This window comes from Giraffa tippelskirchi, chromosome 12, assembly GCF_054371585.1.
Source record: "Giraffa tippelskirchi isolate mGirTip1 chromosome 12, T2T-mGirTip1v1.2.pri, whole genome shotgun sequence".
Classification (NCBI taxonomy): Eukaryota; Metazoa; Chordata; class Mammalia; order Artiodactyla; family Giraffidae; genus Giraffa; species Giraffa tippelskirchi.
Window position 1 is genome coordinate 25,899,893 of NC_137286.1, and position 6,704 is coordinate 25,906,596.

The following is a 6,704-nucleotide window of genomic DNA, read 5'->3' on the forward strand; positions in this document are numbered from 1 at the left end:
AAATGTTCAGTTAATTCACTTACCTGGTATCCCTGGTTGAAATGGTCTACATTTATCCATCTTCTATATTGGCATCTGAGTTCTGACCCTATGTAAATCTGATTATTTTACTTTCCTGCTTAAAATCTAAATTGCTTCCTTTCTACCTATGAATTAAGTTCCAACTTCTTAGCCTGGTATATCAGGACCTCTAAACGCTGCTACCCTGACTCATCTTTTACCACCTGCTCCAGCACCCTTCCACTAATGCCTCACCACACTGGATTTTCTCCATTCTTTTTCACACCTTGTGACCATGTATATACTGCTCTCTACTAGAATTCTGTTCCCTAACCCATCACCACCTGGCAAAGGCCCATGTACTACACTTCAAGGCCCACTCACCTGATCCCTTTTCTTTGCAGCCTTCCCTGGATCTGCCAGTCTCTGCCTCCTCCCACCACCACCACTCCCTGATGCCTGGGTGAAATCAGCTACCCCTTTCCCTGATTCCCATTGCATGTAAACATACCTCCATGGTGGTATTTATTACTTTACACTCTGGTTTTCTGGCAGTCAGCCTCCCAGGCACACCTGTGAGCCTCAAAAGCAGAGAACATGTCTGACTCATCTTTCATGGCCCCAAGAGAGCATCTCATTTAGCACCCAACACCCAAAAATGTTGAACTTCACTGGAATTCAAAATCCTGGCACCACAGAAGAACCTGGAACAAGGAAATAAAATCCACTCATTTTCTTGTTGTGTTTCTCGTTACACAAGATCTTTACTTCTCAAGAGTTATTTTACCATGGACACATGTAGTCTATTTCATAAAGTACAAAAAAGAAATAAATGTATGTTTTCTATAAAGTTACATGTTGCAAGCTTTGATGCTTATTCAAGATCTAGGAGAAAGTGTATGCTTTTCTAATAAGACATATGATTCTCAAACATTCTCTCTTATGATTTTTCTCTTAATATGTGTCATCATCCAGGGAGCAATGAAGTCACCAAGGCACATCCACTGGAGGTGAGGACTAGAATGATGAAATGTCACATTCTCCACATGTGGACACAGACCCTCTTTGGACTTTTGAAAACTAATCTCTTATTACCAGACCTCCTTTCTGCAGAGGACTCTTTCGGAGGTGTTGGCATTTGGTAATGTGTATAGGGCAAGTATGATTGTCACGATGGTCAGAGCATGCTTCTGGTGTTTAGTGGGTGGAAGACAGGAATGCCAAATAATTTGCAACGCATGGTCAGTCATGCCAACCAAATATTGAATATCATTCCACCAATGCCAATAACCCCCCAGTTAAGAACTACTGAGTTAAGGGATATGGTAAGCCCTTAGTTGAGAACCCTTGAGTTAACCACTCATATGCTTAAGTCTTTATTTTTTTAGGTGAGATAAGAGCAAATCATAAAAACCCAAAAGGAAGTTTCTGTCTTCGTTTAAAGATCTTTGATTTAAAGAAATTAATAATATTTTTCTTCCATGTACTAAGTCCACACTTATATCACATTCACTGGAAATAGAAGACTTCTAAAAGAATCAACAAGAGAAGAATTTGGCAGGCCCTCTTGCTTGTGAATATAAGATAGAACAGCAGAATAAAATGGCCCTTCTTTGCAATGCATTTAATTTAATAAAACACCAGATTAAAGGTAGGACAGTCTCATCCTTATTACAAAATAACCTGCAGAGTGAAAACTGAAACATGCACAATTCCATTAACCTTCCATTCATAAAGCATAATGTAAGTAGAATGTCATTTTAACATCCAACCGAACAAGGCTATTTCCATGCCTTAAGAGTGCTTTACATCTTAACATTATTTGTCAGGGTGCACACAGGAAATAGTGTTGGGGAACAAAAAATCCCAGTGCAACAAAGCATTTAGAAACATTTATCCTCTTAATCATCTGCTTTCTGAATGAAGATATTTCCTTTTCATATAGAATTTTGTTTGTATTATTAAATATTCTTTTTATTGAAGTATAGTTGATATACAACATTATGTTAGTTTCAGGTGTATAGCATTGTGATCTGACAATCAAATACATTACCAAATCATCACCACCATAGGTCCAGTAACCATCTCTCACCATACAAAATCATTACAATATGATTGACTATATTCCTTATCACTCTGTTAAATATTCTTAGCAGCATATGCAAAAGTATGCCAGTTGTGGCTTAACGATATTTATTGAATTTGGGGTCTCTGTTAAATATTGACCTAGGGTGTATGGAATTACAGAACTTCAGAGTCTCAGGCCTTCAAAGCCCAAGAAATCATGGAGTCCAGTTCCCTATTTTGCAGATGAGAAAACTTGAGGCTCAGGGAGATGAGGGACAGTGGAGGTGATGGTTATCTGTAGGGCCAGGGAGGAAAAAGAGTGGACCTGGCTAGGTTTGCTTTGTGAGCTCTCAGCGTTTTCCAGTTACAGACTGTCTTTAGTGAACCTTTAATTATTTTCTGAATAGATAATGGCAATTCAAAACCCTGCTCATTTTACACCCTATTTTAGCTGTTAGTACTAATACAATGAGCTCATGACCAAAAAAGAGAAAGAAAAATTGGTGCAAAACCAAACAACCACACAATTTATAAAACTGTGAAACATAACCACCTAAGATTTGAAAAACATGTCGCATTTCATTAAGATATTGTGTTGTATTCAGTGACGGTCAGTGCAGAAAGATGTAGCATCATTTACCTTCCCTGGCTCTAATGGGGTGGCACAAGGCAAGGGTGTCCTTTGGCGCCTATCTCTTCCTTCCCCCAATCTTTGCAAATGAATTGCATACCTAACGCTGGCTTTGTGGATGTGAATTTTAAGCCCAGCAAACAATGGAGTATATTTAGTATATTATAGCAATAGGCTTCAAGTTTAATGAGATTTGGATCTAATGTAGCAATTTGGAAGTCTCTTCAAGCTTATTGAAATGAGATTCTACTCAAGTTTACAAGCAGGTACAATAACACTTGAGATGTGACCATATTCTGCATTCAAGAGGCTTTTTTTAAAGTACATGTAAAGCAAATTGCTTATGTAATATTCTCTTTTTCTTTTCATATTTTTATCCTATGACCACTGACACGGGAACAAATGTCCGTCTTTGACAGGTACTAGCGTAGCACTTTGGTAATTAGCTTAAAATACAGCTGCTTTGTCCTCCTGCTGTTTTCCCCCAAGGCAACCTGTATCTGAAAGCTTGTTTTAAAGCCATTCAACAAGCAGGAAGAACCACACCTGGTGCATTTGATTTCCTCCCCATTAAATCAGGATGAATAATTTAATAAGAACTGCTCATGCACAGACACTCCAGTGACTGGTTGAAAGATACGACTACCAGGCTGCTGGCATTTTGGTTATTCCTGGCTAGTCTTGAGCAGAAGCTTGTTTTTCCTCCCCAGTGGCAGTAAGCCAAATAGCCCTGTGACCTGAGACTTTCACCTAAACCCTTAGTGTACTAGGACCTTTCAGTTATGACAAGCGCTATTGTTTCTTTTGCAACCATGGCAGACACTTTTGGTTGGCTATTTAACTGACCATCACAGCCTCCATCTTCCTATAGGTTGAAATAGGCAGATATTTGTATTCCCAGCCTCCTTTGCAGCCAGGGTGGTCATGTGACCCAGGTTTAAACAATGAAGCATAAGGTGAAGTTGCCAAGGGTCTTCTGGCAAATCTCTTCTTCCCTATTGGAGAGGTGGTTTAACACTGTAAGGGCTCTAGAGCTGAACTATCAAAAGCTTGAGTCCAGCTTTACTACTGCTTGTCTGTGTGACCCTGATAAAGGTAACTGCACTCTCTGTGCTTTGATTTTTCTTATCTGCTGTAGAATTAAATGAGTTAATACATGTAAAGTACTCAGGATAGTACCTGAAAGATAGCAAGTGTTCAAAAACGTTAGTTATGATTATAATTAATGAAAGACAGAAGACACACAAAGAACATTTCTGCTAGCTGCCTTTGGAAATGGCTCTGTGAGGTCACAATGCCTGGAGTTATGGCAACCATTATGTCATCATGAGGGGAAGAAAATTGCAAAGACTTTGACTCAGAACCCTTGAGTTCTGAAGATGCTGACACAAACCTGAGACTGCTTAACTCAAGGTTTTCTTAATAAACAATAGACATTCTCATAGTGGATTTTCTGTTACTATCTACTGAACAATTCCATCTAATACTGTCACTATTAATCCAGGGTTTAATCCCTATCATCTCTGCCTCCAGCTGTACTTTTGGCTTTGTTCACCACCTACTGTTTCCTCCTCAGGAGGAAACCTTTTAGGATGTTCCCTCCTAGCAGTCTGAGGCTGACTTCCTTTAATCCTCTCTGGGAACTCTCTTAAATAGGCTGTGGGTTTGATAACAGCCTCCTGTGAGGGAACTAGGCTTTAATGGGGAGCGGGAGTTATTAATCCTTTACCCTTCTTCATCTGAGCAAGATCTAGCTATAAAATAAGCAGACCCCCCTGGTTCCTGCAGGGCTGGCCACTGCTTGCAAACATATACAGTCCATGGAATTCTCTAGGCCGGAATACTGGAGTGAGCAGCTGTTCCCTTCTCCAAGGGATCTTTCCAACCCAGGGATCAAACCCAGGTCTCCCACATTGCAGGTGGATATTTTACCATTTGAGCCACCAGGGAAGCCCAAGAATACTGGAGAGGGTAGCCTATCCCTTCTCCAGCAGATCTTTCCCACCTAGGAACCGAATCGGGGTCTCCTGCATTGTAGGTGGATTCTTTACCAGCTGAGCTAGCAGGGAAGCCAGTAAGTTGCAGGGGTCTCAATCTGGCAACTCACAGGCTGTGTCTGAGGTGGTGTAGGAGTCTCTGCAATCTCTAGGCTCTGATGGTAATCCAAGGCCACCACATGCATGATGTGAAGGGCAGAACTGAGTGACCTCTGAATTTCACATGGTGCTTTTTTGCCAAGATCACTATAAAGCTGCCCCCCCACCCCACTCCCTCAGTGCAGTTATGTTTCTTCTGGCGAAGTTTATTCTCTACTCGTTGCTTTCCAGACCACTCCAGGGTAGACCATTATGAAAAACACTGAAGACAATGATCTTGTAGAATGACAGAGGAAGGAAGAAATACAAAAGTAGAAGCTCTGGGACTCTTGTCTAGACAGTTTCTTGCTGGGTGCCTTGTATCTCTTTTTCTATATCCAACTTTGATGATAAGCCTCCAAGGATTTCTTTCAGCCTGTTTATTGCTGAAACTACTGCAGAATCACAGTTAAAAAAAAAAAAAGGATAATGAAAAGAGGGTGTCACTTTGTAGCCCACCTGGGTTCTGGAATTAAATCCAGCTCAGGTTAGGAGCAAGCCATAAGACCCAGTTGCTGTGACCTACTACAGGGCCTCAGTGAAATTATTTTCAATACTTCCAATGCATTTGTAGATGATTTCTCTTTCACATAAAAGTCAGAATGAGAAGGCAGTTTCTCTGGGGAAATTTGGAAGAAAAGAAAGGCACACTCATCTATTGCTTGAATCTGTTTTCACTTTTTCAGCATATCAGGGTATTTATATTTTAGCTAAACCCACAAGATGTTACAGTAAGGATCAACACGTTGCCTTGGATTACATTCTCAGAAGAGACTGAACCCTCTGGAAGACAACATAAATGGTTGTTTAGGTGTGGGTTAATGAATAGCCCCAGTGTTTAGCACCCTGTATCATGCTAACTCCCAGGATGTGCTGACTTGAGGGGACAGTTTGATGCAATGTACCCACTCCAGTATTCTTGCCTGGAGAATCCCACACAACTGAGTGACTAAAACACACACACACACACACACACACACACACACACACACACCCCAGATACGGCCATGCACATCACTGGGGGATGACCAAGAGCTGGACAGGGACCTGGATTTGTAGAGCTGCCCGAAGAGGAAGCTCCTTCATGGCTTTTCCACTCCACACTGTCAGACATGCCTAACTCCCTCCTCCAGCTAAACAAGCCATTTTCCCCCAGTGCTTCCTGAGTCCTTAATCCTTTTACTGAGAAGCCAGAAAAAGAGGTCAGTGCAAATGGGTGTTGAAAAGAAAAACCCTGGGTCTCTTTTAACCAAGAAAAGCAGAGCATTTCTGAATTCTGGCTCCGACACAGAAAAGCCCTGTCTCTAAGTCCCTGCTCATGATGACTGCCTGCGGACTTGTTGAAAAGTATTCTGGCTGATATTAACTGCGACGATCACGTATCTGGGAAGAAACGCTTTAAAAGTACCCAGAACCAGGTTTTTAGAAGCAAGTAGGCCAAGCAGTCTATTATACAATGAGCTTTAAATGAGAAAACATATATGCACACATACATACACACACATATGAAGGTTTAAGATCTGCAGTCTTAGGTGTATGCTTAGCACTATGCCAAGCCCCCTAGGTATGTAGAAGATTCAGAAGACAGGTTTCTTATCTTCCAAGAACTTAGACACAGGAAGTAAGGCACGATTATTCTATGTAAGATGATTAAACAATTAAGTGCTTGACTGTGGGGTAGCAAGTAGAGCCGTGCCAGGTGGGCAAGGGAGAGCCCTGGGGCTGAAGCTGTCAAGGGACACTTTGTGGAGAAGCCACCAGCCCAGTGGCTGGTGCCATGTTAGGGAAATGATGAATGTAGAAAGGACTGAGATGGGGCAACTTATTTTTATCCACAGAGGATATCTGTGTGGGTCAGGAATGCAATCAGA